Source organism: Euprymna scolopes, chromosome 42 (genome assembly GCF_053919585.1).
Source record: "Euprymna scolopes isolate OS-2025 chromosome 42, ASM5391958v1, whole genome shotgun sequence".
NCBI classification, from domain to species: Eukaryota; Metazoa; Mollusca; class Cephalopoda; order Sepiida; family Sepiolidae; genus Euprymna; species Euprymna scolopes.
In genome coordinates this window covers 2132620-2152500 of record NC_136523.1, presented here as the reverse complement: position 1 = coordinate 2152500, position 19881 = coordinate 2132620, and positions in this window count along the sequence as shown.

The following is a 19881-nucleotide window of genomic DNA, read 5'->3' as shown; positions in this document are numbered from 1 at the left end:
AAAACTATGTATAATTGTTCTACGTGACTTCATGTATACGACAAATAAAAAGCACGGATTTCCGAAACGATCGTACAGATAATTGACTTTGTTGTTGTTCCTTCTTATGGAACCGATTTTTAATTTAATTAAAATTTGATTTTTAAATTTTTAAATTTTTTTTAAATTTTAAATTATAAATCACATTACTTAATATATATATATATATATATATATATATATATATATATATATATATATATATATATATATATATATATATATATATATATATATATATATATGCACCACCTTTGTTGGCAATTTTATAAGTTTCAAATCTCAGGGACTATTTATCACAATTCAACAAATGAAGGCTCGTTGGAAAGCAAATGACCTGAATTGTATAGTGGGGCTTGTGACATTTGCCTTCAAGGGGATCATCCATCATCCAAACCCTATTGTTGACACTATTATAAAGCCGTAAAATGTTTCAATCATAGTCATTTATTTTCCTAGTTTTGCATATGAATTACGAAACATCTGATATTTGCCCCAAACATCTGGCCTTGATGGAGGGGAAGCTAAAACTTGCTGCCATGGTTTTACGTGTTCTTAAAAAAAGCAAGGAGAGACTTGATTCCAAATATTTCTCATGTGTTATATCTCCCCTGTTTTGGAAATAGAGTACGATTATGAATATCTCCAATATCAAATAATCTTTATACACTGTGAAATTTACTTAATGTAAGAAAATCAAAGACAAAAGATTTAACATATAAGAAATTTTTGGAATCAAGTCTCTCTTTGCTGTTTTTACCAGAGGTTTTGGGGAAATATATATCTATATAATCATATAACTCAAATGATCTTTTAACGGATGTTGTAACCCAACATCCGGTTTTCCACTTCCGGTGGTGCATGCGTACATAAACATAAACCCATAACAGCGTAAACAAATAAACACAAATCGCTGGACCAGTTTCGTTCAAAGAAACGGACGTCCTTAAAAGCGAATATCTTAAATTTATTGAATAAAAAACTTCAAGATATGGGAAGCAACCTCAAAACGTGATTACAAATAATACGTATAATCATCGACCTGTTTCATATATACGATATATATTATACTAAATAATTAATGCGACAATAAAACGTATTGTTTTACTGTGTACGTTTTCAGTGTTCCATTTTTTTCGCGTTTAAATTATCCAAATAAACAATTGTTAAACTTTCTGCTTTTTTCTTTACATCGTATACTTCCGTATTACGTTTAAGTTATTTTGACGCAATTTTCTTACAAATAAATATACTTTAATCCGTTGACAACCATAAGAACATTTTACAACCGCCTTCCTTTTTTTTAATTTATTCTCCATTTTTTAATACACCTTTCTTAAAAACATTCATACATTTTCTTCTACACGACCAACATAAATAATAATCCTGAAAATATGTTTTTTAATTACGTTACAAATAAATAATTTACGCAACAATAAAACGTATTGTTTTATTGTGTACGTTTTCAGCGTCCCAATTGTTTTTTGTTGTTTTTTTTTCGCGTTAAAATGGAAGGATGTATCAAAATTTGAATTCATCTTTTCAATGCACATTTACCTATAAGTATCGCAAACCACTTATAATTCAATGACTGTAAGTTTTTTTTTTTTTTCAAAAATACACAATTATAAACAGAACGACTCATAGAAATCTATCTATATTAATTTTTTCATTTTAATATACTTTCATAGAAAGGTTTCTGTTATGCCACAAAAAACTATTTTCTTTACCTTACAAGTATCACGCTCATACATTAATTCCATAACTAACATTACATACTGACCCAACGGGTTACGAGTAGTCTAGTATATATATATATATATATATATATATATATATATATATATATATATATATATATATATAGTACTATAAAGTTAGTTTGTATGTGTGTATTGATATTCATATTAAAAACCTTTTTTTATTTATTTAAAAAGAAAATACAACTTTGTTTTATATGAGTCGTGGAATTGTATTCATTTCCAAAAGGTCTAGCTAATTTCCATATTCTTGTAAACAATTACACTACGCAATGGTCGGAATGACATCGTCTTCCTCATTGTAATTTGAAAAAAAAAAACGTATCCTAGGATCAACGTATACTGTACTTGGGTAATAGCTGTGTAAAAAGGTAATATTAACCACAAGCCTATTTCAATATATATTTATGCATGCGTATATATATTTGTTTAAAAACCTTTACCTACCAAACTCCTATGACAGTTTTTTTATCTACAGACATGAAACTTTATATATAGGGTATTCAAACTCATGCGAAACTTTATATTTGGGTTTTAACCTGTGAAAAATCGGTGCAAAAGTGTGAAAATAAAAAAAAATTAATTTGCCAAATGAAGGTCGAACGACGGCAGTATGAATATGCATGCGTAACGTAATAGCTCTTGCTATTGCTTGAAAAAATTGAGTGGCTCCAATATCTTTAAATGATTCTGAGAGTAAGCTCGGTGCAATATTCTGAAACAATGCATAAAAAATGGACTATTTCAAAATATTGCCCCGGGCCGACTCTTAAAACTATTTAAAGATTTTGGAGTCAGCCTCAATTTTTTCACGTAAACCTCCTCTTTGTCGATAGAAAGAATTTGTTAAATAATTAGACTTCAATTGTATTTTATATTATTGTATATATATTTTATATTATTGTACATATATTTTATATTATTGTATATATATTTTATATTATTGTATATATTTTTTATATTATTGTATATATATTTTACACGAATTTTATATTATTGTATATATATTTTATATTATTGTACATATATTTTATATTATTGTATATATATTTTATATTATTGTATATATTTTTTTATATTATTGTATATATATTTTACACGAATTTTATATTATTGTATATATATTTTACACGAATTTTATATTATTGTATATATATTTTATATTATTGTACATATATTTTATATTATTGTATATATATTTTATATTATTGTATATATTTTTTATATTATTGTATATATATTTTACACGAATTTTATATTATTGTATATATATTTTACACGAATTCCAATTCGCTTTTTTTGTACTCGTATATTCCTAAGAATTTGCTGATGCATGATAATTTAATTTGTTTTTGAATCTCTTGATGTACGAAAGTTTATTCCTGACGAGTTTTTTGACGAAATGATTCCTAGGTTTTTCTGCATATTATTTTCAAAGCGATATATACATACATGAATATATATATATATATATATATATATATATATATATATATATACATATCTATATATACTTAGAATTAAATAAATAGACAGGTAGAAATATTAAACGCATATGTGTATAAATAAGTATAGATAAATAGATAAACTGTACACGAGTATAATATAATAATTAATAATAATAATTAATAATAATAATTAATAATAATAATAATAATAATAATAATAATGATAATTAAGTGAGATAACTAATAATGAAGGCATGTGTTAAAAAAGTATCTAATAAGCATTTGACAAATGGATAGTCATTTTTTTAAACTTTTAAATCATTACTATATACTAGCAGGACACGTGGGAATTCCACGGGTGTTAAATGCTTTGAAAACACACCAGTAAGAAATTCCTAATTGTTATATTACTCTTAAGTCGTAACACAAAGGCCACTATAATTTCAAAAGGAATGACGTCATTACCGGAAGTTGCCCTGACCCCCTCCACTCGCCTATCCCACATCCACTCTAATAAAAAAGAAGGTATAAAGCCTGGGAGAATGTTCTCATTAAAACAATCGGTAATCCATGTGAGAATAATCTCAATTCATAGCACGTTTATCATCATAATTTGAAGAGGAATGATATCATCACAGGTAGTTACCCCTCCCCCTCTACTCGCTATCCCCCATCCACTCTAATAAAAAGGAACGTATCAAGCCTTGAATGATATTCTTAGTAAAAAAAGCAATCGCCAAAACCATGTGTACATGCGGGAGTTTTTTTTTGGGGGGGAGGGGTATTAAATTGTGCGATGATTATGATTTTTTATGACAGAGCATGTCGGACAAGCGTATATAGAAGGGTCCAATATAATCGATAGATATAAAAGCGAAAATGTATTTATGTATGTATGTATGTATGTATGTATGTATGTATGTATGTATGTATACTTGTGTGTCTGCTAAAAACTTTCGACAGACTGAACAAAAATTGACAAACTTCCATCCTTCGCCCGACAAATATAAAAAAAATTGGCCAAAAACGTTAAATTTTTAACCCTGAAATCAACACTTTTCTACACGGGGGGGTCAGCAAAAACCGTTCTCCCATGACGAGATCAGTTCTACGCATGCGTCAGATGACGTCATAACCTGATTTAGTTTAAATATTTGAAGAACTAACACAATTTCATGTACGTCGTGTTAGCTCAGTTGATTAGATCGTTGTGTCATTAGCTCAAGGTTTTGGGTTCGAATCGTGGTGTGAGATGTCTTTTTTTTCGATTTTTTAAATTTTAATATTGAAGCATGGTTATTTAAGCCATTTTTCTCGTAACGTTCGTTTTTCTGTTTGTTTTTTTTTATTTCGCTTATTCTTAGGTTTTCATTAACACCCCCCCCACCGCCGACCGACCGCACACATCCAAAACACCCGGGTACCCACCAAGTTTTTAAATTTTAATATCGAAACAGGCTTATTTAAGCCATTTTTCACGTGTTTTTTTTATTTTGGTTTTTATTTTTCAGAAGTTTTAACGTTCGTTTTTCTGTTTTCTTTTTTGTTTTTGTTTTTCAGATCAAACATATCCATCCCTGTGTCTCGATACATCTTCTATCATTATATGTAATCAGTTTTTTTTTTAAATAGTCAATCATACAGGAGCCTATTCGTGACCAGAGAGAGAGAGAGAGAGAGAGAGAGAGAGAGAGAGAGAGAGAGAGAGAGAGAGAGAGAGAGACACACACACACACACACACATTCAGCTTTATATTATATATATATACATATATATATATATATATATATATATATATATATATATATATATATATATATATATATATACACTAGCATGTGTACTCGGCGTTGCCTGGGTTGACATGAAGTTCCGTTTGAAAAACGCCTGCTATACTAATCATTTTCATCATGGGTAACGTGGATACATCCACAACAATATAAAAAATAAAAGAACATATAATATTATAAGATTATGTTATATATTGTGTAAAAATGTCTAGTATTTACTTCAACAGGGCCTAATTGCTGCAGTAGTATGAAAGTATATGTATGGCAAAGAAATTACACATGTGTTTTGTTTAATTCGATCAGGTAATCACCCGTAATCAACCGTATATATATATATATATATATATATATATATATATATATATATATATATATATATATATATATTGCCCGATCGGCGAAGATAAAACGCAAGCAAGATCCACGAAAGTTTTGTACTTCTTTTCTCTCTATCTCTCTTTAACTCTCTTTCTCTCTCTCCCTCTCTCTCTCTCTCTCTCTCTCTCTATATATATATATATATATATATATATATATATATATATATATAAACAACACATTTTTTTATATAAAAATTTATTTAATTAAGATATTTCGATGTAAATTTATTTAATTAAGATATTTCGATGTCTTAAAGATCATTGAAGTATTTCGAACATAAATTATTTTTGTTTTCGATCACATCTTTCTATAATGTTAACACAATTTTACTAAGACATTAGAACATAAATGCAAAATATGGATTTTACCGTCACTGGATTTTTTATCTTCCACCAGACTATCCATTCATGTGTTGCAATCACCTTTGTCGTCACCATATTCCCTCTGCTTCACTTTTTTTTGTTTTCAAGTAAGATCTTTGACTTACTTGTTGTTTCATCAAATACTTTTGCATGCAAAATCCGATCCCGCATTTTGCTAATTCCTACCCTCTGATGAGAAGGAAAGTATTCCTTCGAAACGCCGCGGATTAAGGACTATCCACTTATATAGTGTTTCTTTTTCAGATTAAATATGTTTTTAACTCATTTCAACGTGTTTTTTTTTAACATCTTTTATTAACTGTTTGCTCGTATGTATATATATATACATATATTCGTAATTATTTATTACTTATGACACTAAAATATTGCGACTTCCTGTTATTAAATACTCTCTGAATGGTTACTGTTTATGTCCACTCACTTGGCATTCATATATAATTACACTCAATTCCTGTCTTAATTTCTGGTAGTCGAGAGGAAAGATATTACTCTACGCAGTCAATGTTCACTTTGTGAATGAGTTCCAATATTCCGACTGGCAGTAATTATCACTTACTACACTGAGGATTGCTTAAGCATGGAACGCTCGTGTATTTAGGTATGAAAATAATTGTAAATATTTACTTATAAAAATATTGATACATATATATGCCCTTCTGCAACACAAACACACGCACGCACGTATATATATATATATATATATATATATATATATATATATATATATATATATGTGTGTGTGTGTGTGTGTGTGTGTATATATATATATATATATATATATATATATATATATATATATGTATCCTACTAGATTGTTTTGCAACCAATGTTTCGCTATGTTAATATTCGTATTCGAACGATATCTTCGCTACAATTATCTGTAATTTCGTTTCAAACGAGGGTCGCCGGATTCGCTAATGTGCGGGCGAAGGAGGGGGGGGAGTAAATGTGGTCTCTTCTCTCGTGGCTAACTGAAAAACTCATTACCCGGGATATTGTTCAAGTCATTATCTTAATTGAATCCGCGCAACGTTTTTCAAAAATAATGAACAAAAAAGATGGCAGAACGACGAAAAGGAAATAATAATTGTGTGACGGTAAAAAGGATGGAGTATTATCAAGTTCGTCGTAAAAGCTTTTCAATGTATTATTGCGCGGATGAGACTATGAAACAATAACACACACACACACATACATACATGATGATGATGATGATTGCAACGTCTTGTCAGACAAGTGCCACTCCCTCAGAAACTTAAAGTCCATGAGCCCAAATTCCTGAGGGAGTATCTATACAAAGATAATGTTACAGAGTCTTAGCTTTGTACGACAGCTAAGTCTCTCTCTCGGTTCAAAATGTTAAGATCCAGCAACAAGCAAGAGCAAGATAGCTAGCAACAAATTAAACTGCAGGCCAGCTTAATGCGGGTACTGGTCTTCCGCTTTATGTTTTTTTTTTTAATCAGAGATTTGCTTCTCCTAGAAAGGTTGCCTTCACCACGGCTTACGGGAGCCCTCTCTACCCCAATACACATATACACACACAAATATACACGGTGTTAGTTGGCCGTTGACCCAGAAAAAGAGTTCATTCGCCCTTTGGAAGGTCTTGTTTTTAATCCTTCAGGGAGATTAGCCGCCCTCCTCACCAAACAAATCTGGTGGGGGAACCAGTTTAGTCGCCGGTGACCCGACCATGAGGCAGGTAGTACTGGGTGACATAGTACCAGTAGCATATGACATGACCTTACCACAACATACATACATACATACATACATACATACATACATATTGTCATTCATAGATAGACTGTTTTACTGTATCATAGCTTTTCAGTGTGACTAGACCAGTACTCATCTCAAGCCCGGAATCGAACCAATAACCAATCGAGTTAATAGTCAATAGCTCTGAGACAGACGTCATCGGCAATAATATCAACAATGTTTTATACAAACACTAGCAGGGCTACCCGGCGTTGCTCGGGACCGTATAAACAATGAAAAAACAAAAGCAGATATTGAACATATGTTTTATTCTTAGGGGAGAGGAATCTTTCATCTCAAGTTTTAGCGTTACAAACAAACATTTGTCTTTTATATATATAGATAATGACAGGTTTTTTGGGGGCCCCCTCGAAGATAACTGATCAGTTGACCAACTTCTAGTGGTCCGTTTGACGTGAAATTTCGATATTTGTCATCCGGGTGATGGGGCTTCGATATGATACCAAATTTGTCAAGTTTGGTTCCGTCTTTCAAAAGTTTTAGCGTTACAAACAAACATACATACACACAGACGTTTGGCTTTTATATATATAGATGAACCAGAAGTGCTTGACCCAGGTAAGATGGGATTTTGTAGTACCACACACACACACACACACACACACACACACACACACACACACACACACACACACACACACATTGTTAATTGATTGAGGTTTAGGGGTTGAATGCTAGGCTACAACATCAATTGTCGGTTAGTCTTTCCTGCACTGAGTATTGCGTAAAGATACAACACTATTTAAAAATATGTATTATACATGTGTGTGTATTTATATGTACATACATACATATATATATATATATATATATATATATATTTATTTATTTATTTATATTTATATGAGAGAGAGAGAAAAAGATAGAGAGAGGGAGAGGTTGTAATTATATTAAATTTAGTAGTACTGATAATGGTATTTATAGTTATGATGTAACAGACAATCAGCCTAGCTCAAACCTAATAGGATCCCTTTCAACAAACAGCATATATTTAGGTCCAACTGTGGGCTTTATTAAGAATACTATTTTCAATAATCTTTTAGAATTCAACTTCTCAAAATTCATGTTCCTCGCTACCCATCCCTCGTAACCTTAATAGATTAGGTTCTATAGATTTATTATTGCATTTGTGGGTGTGTACGTGCATATGCGTATGTCCGTACACGTTTGATTTTTTCGCTTTTATATACACATATATATATACATATATTATATATACATATATATATATTATATATATGATATATATACATATATATATATATTATATATACATATATATTTATTATATATATATATTATATATGCATGTATATATTTATATATATATACATATATATATATTTATGTATATATTATATATACATATTTATATATGTATTATATATATATATTTATATATATGTATATTTATATATATATTATATATATAATTATATATATTATATATATATTATATATATTATATATATTATATATATATATAATATATATGATGAAAATAGTATTCCGACAAAATAGAGAAATAAAAAGGAACAAAACGCATTATGTGTTCATCAACGTTTCGTCTTTATTTCGAGACTTCCTCTGTGTGTGAGATGAAGTTTTCCAGATTCCATAAGAAGGGTGTGAGATAAAGTTTTCCAGATTCCATAAGTAGTATATATATATATATATATATATATATATATATATATATATATATATATATATAAAGAAAGAAAGAGAGAGAGGGGGGTATAAAGAGAAATGGAGAGTGATGGATAGATACGAACAAGTTGACATCCAAATTCTCCTTTACCTATTACGGCGTGAAACGATAAAATTGTCGTCCTAGAAAAAACATGATTCCATTTCCGTTTGATGAAAAGTTGTTCTCTTTTTCTGTTGCAGACCATATACTAGTTGGCTAGTTGTGTACAAATCCCAAGAACTTGGATCATGTCTGAAAGTGACAAAATGTTCAACGAGTAAGATCGGAGTTGCAGAACTCATGCTCTTTACCGATCAAACTTATGATAACAGGATAATTGACAGCACCCTTATGATTTCATATATATATTGGTAGAGCACTCTCGTAAATTATCTTACTCGCTACTTAATTTAGCTGAAATAATGCGAAGCTCGCGATTTGTTTACAAACAAACGTTTGAGCCCTCTACGAGTAGCGGACGGATGTTTATTTAAATAATCGTTCGGACAGGTTAATTTCGGCCACCGATTCCGTAGTCAAGGGGTAGGACTGCCGACTGTCATCACGACGGTCCTAGGTTCGATCCTCGGCTTGGGAGAGGTGTTAGTCTAGCGGCACTGATGAGTTGTGAAACAACGAAACAGGTCTGTATGTCGATGACTATAAATATATTTTATATATATATATATATATATATATATATATATATATATCCTCCTATAAACTATTAATGTACCTCCCTATGACGGCAGAATTAGTTTTTAACGTGGGAATAAATCCTAAAAGGAACACTTTGGATTGAGACAAAAATTGCCTGACTCTAGGAGGAGTTCTTTATCACTGAGCAGGCGCAGAAAAGATAAAATGCATTAGCAGAACTACAATGTGTTTCTAGCTTAATGTGTGGTATTGATAACTTTTTTTAATCAATCAATAGAGTTTTTAATAAAAAAAAATATGGGTTGTCTTTTTTATTAAGACGTACATCTTGTTTACTAAGGCTTTTGTTTATCAATTCGTAGAATTTAATAATGAAGAATATTATAGGAGGATTGAAAGTTGTGTGTGGAATGATCAAAATGTGATTACGTACTTTACTTTCCTCTCCAGAGAGGTGGACAAAATGTTATAGCCAATGCGCTAGAATTAAAGCAGTCTGGATTGCAAAAATACTTGAGAAGCCACATAAGCAGTTTCTGGTAGGAACTAATCATTTTTTTCAAATATATTGTAACACCTGGGAGTGTTAACCTTCTGAGACTAAACAGAACTATACCGACAACAAAAAATAACTGTCGGACTGATTGCCGAGGATGTATCCAGACGTGGCTGTAATAAATTGAAGCAACAGTTTAGCATTTCATTTAAAGATGTTGAAGTTTACAGAAAAGTATTAATGCGGTAGTGTATTTAACTGATGGAAACTTCATGGAAAGAAACTGTGTTCATGGAAATACCGTTTGATGTTAGATACACGGAGGATAATGTATTTTAGTTTTGATAGAAGTTTATATTGTGAACAACTTAGAAAAACAATTAACTTACTCCAGCACCTTTCATAGAAATAACAATAGAGTAGATGTTCTACTTACTATTTGTAAAACATTCACAGTAAGAATTCGTCTTAATACCACAAGTGTAAATTATTTCCTTTCTCCATAGGTGTGCTTACTAAGACTACAACATATCTTCAAAGCTTATGCCAATAGACACTTTACTTTATTTCACCCTAGGATTTTTCTCCGGAAGTGATCTGACTGTCTTCTCATAAGCTGCATGAACGAAAAATCCGAGAGATTATATATTTACTTCCGGTTGTTTGTGCATGACACAATAGTAAAGAGTTCCATTGATTTTTTTTTTTTAATTCAGCAAATAATTTGTTAAAAGAATACGTAAGCATGAATCACGATTGTCTGTAAATATAAAAAAAACTATTAATATTTATTGAAGAACTATTGTATGTCTGTGTGGGAGGAGAGAGATAGTGAGAGGGAGGGTGATCAGTCGATGAAAAGGTGTCCATAATATTTAAAATCATTCATCTATGTCAGGTAAATATTCTTTAAATAAATGACAAGAATGTATTTTTTATATTAATGTAAAATTGCAGCCATTTATTTGTTAGACAATAAACATTCTTTGTCTTTTTAACGTAAAAATAATTGCCAACTAAATATTCCACAAATCAATCAGGAATTTTAATGGTGCGTTCTACATCAATCAGTTGAATGTACTGCTAATATTTACATATTGAAATAATAATTGTCTTTTAGTTTTAATAAAGTATAAAGAAAAAATTACGCAAATATGTCTTTTATTTATTAAAATAATTAAGCGAAAAATAAATTGTCAGCAAAATATTTTTCCAAATTAATAAAATAAATGTCACATTTTGAAATATATTTATTAATAATTGTTCAACATTTGATTTTAGAACAATTCATTCTTCAATGTGTAAATTTATTTTAGCAACATCACATTAATCACCTAAGCTCATCTTTTTTTTTAAATTGGTGTGCAAGGTGATAATGCAGTACCAACAAGACATTCCTGCACCACTAATTTGCTAACAGTCATGAAGTGTTACTCGCAGCGTTGGCAAAAGAGGAAGAGCTAGATAAAGATTCACTGGAAGATAAGCAGAAGTACAAGGAAAGAATCGAAGCAGAAAATGTGGCTGAGTTGGTAAGAACGAAACTTCATGGTCAGTTTGAGCGAGATATTAAGGCACTAAAATGTCAGAACACGTCGAATTTTTTGTCTAAAAGTTCCTTTAAAAGAGACAGAAAATCTTATATTTGCTGCTCAGGAACAGACACTAAATACAAATGCGACCACTAAAAACATCTTTGGGAAGAACTGTTCTGATAAGTGCAGGCTGTGTGATGTAACTCCTGAAACATTGTCGCACATTGTCAGTGCGTGTTACACACTTGTTCAAAAAGTGTAAAAACATCGCCATGGCAAAGTATGTGCCAATCTGCATTGGAGTTTGTGGCAAAAATTTTGAATCCAAGTGATAGTTCCAATATCACGCAGAAGCGGTAATGGAAAATGAGGACGTTAAGATTCCCTGCGACGTCATGGTTCAGTCGTATTGAGAGATAACTTACAGGAAACCGGATAGTGTAGTTGTGAGCCAAAAGACTAATGAATGCCGAATCATTAATGCGGCTCACCCAAACGACATCAACTTAGCAGGCTAAAAGAATGAAAAATTACGTAATTATTGGAAACTGAGGGTGGAGATTGCTACGTTGTGGGATAAGGAAACTTCCGTCGTGCCAATCATCATGTGCTTGACTTAATTCCAGATTATCTTGAGAAACAGTTGAACTCCTTGGGAATCAAGTACACAATCACTTCAGAAGTTCTGTTTAATATCGCAAACATTTCGAGACTTCCTCTGGATGAAAGAGATTAAGAAACAAAAATACCAGTACAAAATATTTGAAAATGTTTCACGTGCACAGTATGATGCAGTTCTATTTCAGAAAAACGGAAAAAGACGTTGGAAATTCAAAAAGGAGGGGGGGGTTGGCGCTGCTAAAGAGAGGGAAATTTTAGTGACGTCATATAGTCGTTAATGTAACTTTAAAAATATGAACGCAGTTAATATTCTTACTGGAAAAAAGATATATCTGTTGAAATTCAAATATAGGTTTGTAACAGAAATGAAATGAGTGTTTTTTATGTAATTTGTTGATTGAGATTATCTGTTAATTATTAAAGGGGGTGTTTGAAGGGTGTGAGAAGGTTAACCTGTGTCTACAGTTAAATAATGTTCTTTTAATAAAAGTCTAAATGACTCTTTAACTATGCTCTAGGTGTATCAGAATTTTTGTAGGAATTTTTGACACCCCTAACACGAAACTGCGAATAAAATATAAAAAACTCGTAATTTCTTTTTTAAATGTGGGTTGTTTATTTTCTTTATGGACTATACTTCCAAAATAAACTATTAAAGTTGTTTTAAAAGTAATAGAAATATTTTTTTAAACAGTAATGAATTTTACGAACACAATATTTTTCAATTTTTAAACTTTAAAAATCTATCAAAATTTTTCTATTGATTCTATTTTTACGATATTTTCAGGGTCAATGTGAAATTTTATGTTCTTTCCAATAAACTGATTATAATATTTCAGACAAACGTTTTTTTTTTAATTCATCCCCCCCATTTTCAAGTGTCTATTAAAAAGTAAATAATCAATTTACTCACCAAAGTGTTATATATCACAAATTGAAGAGAAAAGGTCAATAAATAATATATTCAAATTTAAAACAAACAAGTAGTGTTTTTAGAACTTTACCTGTAAAGTTCGAAGTTTAAAACCTTTTTTTACCCACGTTGTTTGTTTTTTCTTTTGTTCTTTTTTTATTTTTAATGAAACCTTGGTCCTTGCTCCTTTAATTGAAAAAAATAGAGCTTGAATTACATTTTTCGAGTAGTTATAAGCTTGGAAAGACAGGGGGTCGAATAATTGACGCCTCCAATTTATAAATGTCTATTAAAAAGTAAATAATTAATTTACTCACCAAAGTGTTATATATCACAAATTGAAGAGAAATGGTCAATAAATAATATATTCTAAATTTAAAACAAAAAAGTAGTGTTTTTTAGAAATTTACCTGTAAAGTTCGAAGTTTAAAATCTTTTAAAAAAAAGCAAGTTGTTTGGTTTTTAGATTTTTTTAATGAAACCATGGCCCTAACTCATATAATTGAAAAAAAAATTAGGGCTTGAATTACATTTTTCAAGGAGTTATAAGCTTAGAAAGACGGTGTGGAATTATTCACTATTTTTCACGAAATTTCTGACACACATAACTATGCTCACTAGCTTTGGTGTAAAACCCGCTCTTGAGTGAAAAAAAAACGGTCTAACAACACCATACGATTGTGAAGTAAAAAACAAAAAAAAATAAATAATAATAATAATAATAATAATAATAATAATAATCATATTAATAATAATAATACAATATCATTAATAATAATAATAAACTATTATTAAATAACAGCAATAATAATAAAAATATTATTAATAATAATAATAATAAAACGATAATAATAATACTACTAATAATAAACATATTATTAAATAAAAATAATAATAATAACATTAACAATATTATTAAATAATAATAATAATAAAAATAATAATAATAATATTATTATTAAATAAAAATAACAATAATAATAATAAAATATTATTAAATAATAATTATAATAATAAAACAAAAATAATAATATTAATAATAATAACAATAATAAAATATTATTAAACAATATTAATAAAAATAATAATAATAAAAATATTATTAAATAATAATAATAATAAAAATATTATTAAATAATAATAGTTAAAAAATTAATATATTATAAAATGACAATAATAATAATTTTAATAATAATGATAATAATAATAATAATATCAATCATAACAATAATAATAATAATACTAAAATTGTATTAAATAATAATAAAAATAATACTAATAAAAATATTATTAATAATAACAATAGAAATAATAATGATAATAACAAAAATATTATAAATAATAATAATAATTATTATAATAAATACCATTAAATAATAATAATAACAATATTATTAAAAAATCATAATAATAATTGTAAAAAAATAATAATAATAAACCTAATAAAAATATTATTAAATAATAATAATAATAACAATAAAAATAATATCAAAAATTATTAATAATAATAATAACAATATTAATAATAAAAATATTATTAAATAATAATAATAAAACAAAAACAATAATATGAATAATAATAAGAATAATAAAAATATTACTAGATAATATAATAAAAAATAATATTAATAGTAAAAATATTATAAAATAACAATATTAATAATAATAATAATAAAATTATTAAATAATAATAATATTAAAAATAGTAATAAATGGTAATAATAACAATAAAATTATTATTAATTAACAATAATAAAAAAATATTATTAAATAATAATAATAATAATAATAATGAAAATATTATTAAATAATAATCATAATAATAATAAAACAATCATAATAATAATAATATAAAAATATTATTAAATAATAATAATAATAATAATAATAAACATAATAATAATAATTATTATAATAAAAATATTATAAAATAATAATAATGAAAAAATATTATTAAATAATAATAATAATAGAAATATTATACAATATTATTAATTAATACAATAATATTATTAATAATAAACATATCATTAAATAATAATAATAACAATAACAATAATAATAACGCCAACAACAACAACAATAATAATAATAACAACAACAACAACAATAACAACAACAATAAAAACAACGACAACAACAACAACAATAATAATAATAATAATAATAATAATAATAATAATAATAATAACAATAATAACAATAACAACAACAATAATGATAACAATAATAATAATAATAATAACAACAATAATAATAATAATAATAATAATAATAATAATAATAATAATAATAATAATAGTTATAATGATAATAATACACTACTGTTAAAAGTTATAGCCTGGTTTCTTGTTAATGAGTAATTTATACCAAATTAATGTTAAATATGGTTAATATTTGTTCATTGTTACAATTATTATTACTCACTATTAATCCTTAACTGTGTATCTTACGGATATTGTAATACTTAGTTCGATGAACTTTGTCATAACACAGGTTCATATAAAATTTCAGTCAAATTGTCCGAGTAGTTTTCGAGAAAACGTCTAGGATAAATGAGGTATTGCGGTGATTAATCCCTATTAATAGTTAACTGTGCATTGAACGGATACCATCATACTTAGTCCGCTACACCGTATCCTGACAAAGATCCATACAAAATTTCAGCCCGATCGATGCAGTAGTTTCCAAGACAAGGTGGAACAGGCAGAGAGATAAGGAGAAAAGTTATAATATAGATTATACTGATTGGTGTGGAATGTAGCGTATAATTTCTACAACGTTCTATTATTAGTAGTAACTGCTGTTGTATTACTCATGCTATTCGATCGGTCATATCACAATGTTGATTTCGATAGAAATCAGTTTTAAATTAATATCTAATCGTAAATTAAAATATCACTTTTCTGACATTTGACCGAGCGTCTATCTAAGCAAGCCGACTCGAGCTATTTATAAAATTAAAATGTCTTAATTTTTCGGCTTTGTAAGTTAAATAGATTGACCCCTCATCAAAGGAGGAAAAGAGACGGGTAGGAGGCAATCCGCGCAATTAACCTTTCTTCTTTTGAACTGGAAACTTAGGATGGACATTTCCGGTTAGTCTCTTTGACGAGGAAGATCCTCAGAGGTTAATTGCAATTATGTCTAATGGGGATATGACGAGTCGAAGGTCTCCTCGACAAAAGATCAATTCTCAGGTTCACCAGAGTACTTAACTGCGCATGCGTCGTAAGTGAGGGAAACATAAGCTCCTCTTACGTATGTAAATTAGGAATTATGTTTTTCATATATCTTTCTCCGGGAAAACATTAAAACGAGATGTAGGTCACGGTTGATTTTGTTGAATGGGTTCGAATCCCAGACTAGCAGTAATCATCACTTCCTGCATTAATGATCGCATACTCATGAAGCACTAATGTCTGTGGATATACAAAAAAAAATTTTTAATAAAAAAGCTATAAAAGTCCTTTTAACAATTGAAATTGAGTCGTATTTTGTGAATTGAAAAAAAAAGCGGCCAATCAGCTATATACATCATGCTAAACTTCCTATTTGTTGAATACTTTCGTGTCTGCGGATTATGACGGCAAGTTTTCATAGCTTCAAATTACTTAAATTCACTTTCAGTTAAATTTTAATTGCCGGTGATCGAAAGGTAGAATGGTAGCCTACAAAGCCAAAGTTAGTTTTAGTAACTAGGTTCGAATCTTCCGACCAGCAGTAATTATTACTTTCTGCACTATTGAGTGCATAAACATAAAACACTACTGAAATTGAAAAATTTAAACTTTAAGCCCATTAAAAACAGGCAACTTGACTTAGAATGAGTGTTTTATGCCAAATTGCTTAAATAAGATTAAATTTGTTCATTTTTGTATTAACTACGAATTCTTATACAGACTTAACTGAGCATCGAACGGATGCTGTAATACTCAGTTTGTTGCACCTTATAAAAAGATCCTTACAAAATTTCAGCCAGATTCGTCCAGTAGTTTTCGAGAAAAATTGAAACTTTAATACTAATCTTATAAAACTCTTTTTTAATTTTTTACTGCGCATCGAACGCGTTCCATGTTAGCTAGTTCGTTACTCCTAAAGGTATACGCAAAAATTTCATTTCAACCAGACATGCCTTATACTTTGAGAAAAAGTTAAACTGACAGACAAACTTACAGACGGATGGACTTAGAGAAATATCATATACATATTTGTATATGTACACACACACACAAATATATAGACATATATATATATATATATATATATATATATATATATATATATATATATATATACATATATATATTTAAATAAGGGAGTAGTCACCAACAATGTGTATTTTTTAACATTATTTTATTATTCCGTGTCTTGGTTTTTCATTGGGAATTATGTTTGGATCATTGTAATAATTTTTTTAAGTCATTGAAATCGTTTTTACGCGCGTTTCAGACGTTCTGTGATACGTCCTCGTCAGAAATTATTTTCAAATGTGTTGGAGATGTAAAAATGGCGATTTCCATAGTTAATTTGAAGTTTTTCCAAGGGGTGGAGGCTTGTAAGTGTTTATTATTCATTGGCATGCTCAATTTTTATTACTCTTTTATCGCTCTTTTATTGGGCTTGTATATATATACAGTCTGTAATATTCGAAAGGCAGTACCACACAGGAATTATTATTATTATTATTATTATTATTATTATTATTATTATTATTATTATTATTATTATTATTATATTTTGCAATCCATGTAGCGTTTGAATATATATATATATATATATATATATATATATATATATATATATATATATATATATATATATATTTCAGAGGAAACATAATTTAATTTAAATACCAAAAAACAAGAAATGGGCAGGTGAAATTATTAAAATTTTCCTTAAGGCCTTATCGTCTGACCCTCTAAGAGGAAACGTCAGAATGATAAATTAAAAACTAAGAAAACGAATGAGGGAAGAAGGGAATTTTGGTTTCAGTTGGAAGAACAGTGAAAAAAAAAAAAAAAATCTCACTGTTCAGGTGGTTTTAAATCAATGAATATCTCCAACTGATGTTTCAGAATCTTTTGTCTACACAGGCTAGGTCGAGAGTTGTTAATAACTAACGCCTCAATGATATTGAGATGATAGTTCGACCTAGCACTGTATAAAACAGAAAACCACCCATCGGAATATTGATCGGCACACCTATTTATACTCAACAGGTGATTGCCAATGGCGGACTCATGAGCTTGGGAGTGCCCGGATGTTCTCGAAACCTGGTGTAGTCGAATATCCCGAGGGATATGTTGGGATATTCTCATTTCTAATCTTTGGGATGTCTTGCCAACGTAGTCAGCTCCACACTGACAAACGAATTTATAAACAACAGAGTTCTTTTGAATGGTTGGCAAAACATCTTTACGAAAAGAAGAGAAAAAGGTTCGAGTTGTGTAAACTACTCTAAGCATTGTAGATGGAAAACAACGCTGAGTAGCAGAAGAAATCCTATCAACAATATGAAGGCCAACAGGACCCAACCATGGTAATTTTAAATAGATGGGACAACGTGATGGACCAATATGTTTACCACTATTAAATGTAGTAATTTTACGTTCAATAGTAGATTTTATTATATTAATGGGATATCCATTATTAAGAAAAATATTTGTAATTTCCCCAAGTTCCGTATCAAGACGGTTTGGTGAACAAATCATAAGTGCACGATGCGTAAGGGCGCTAATGAGGTTTATTTTTCTAGACTGAGGGGCAAAAGAAAACCAATTAAGATAGAGCCCTGTAAATGTAGGTTTTCTATAAACAGAGGTCTCAAACGTAGTACCAACTTTAGAAACACGAACGTCGAGGAATGGGAGAGAGCTACAGTCTTCAACCTCCATAGTAAATTGTAAAGATGGATGAAGGTTGCAAAGAAGACGAAGAAACTGTTCAGCTTCGCTCCGAGAGGGAAAGCATGCAAAAGTATCATCAACGTAGCGTGTGTAGAATGCTGGCTTAGTAATTTTGGAAAATAATTCGTTTTCCAAAAATCCAACGAAAATGTTGGCTAACGAAGGACCAAGAGGGCTACCCATAGATATCCCATCAATTTGACGGTACATAATGTTGTTGCAACTAAAGGAGACTGATTTAGTAGCAAGTTCCATCAGTTCAACGAAAATTCGTTCAGGAAATTGTGGAGATTTTAAGGGGCCACGGTATAGATAGTCAGCACAAATACCAATGGTTTCATCCAAAGGTATATTAGTAAAAAGACTATTAATGTCAAAGGAAGCCAAGAACTCGGTATTTTTAGATAAAGGTAATTTTTGTATCTGAGATACGAATTGAAAAGAATCAGAGATACAATGGACCGAAT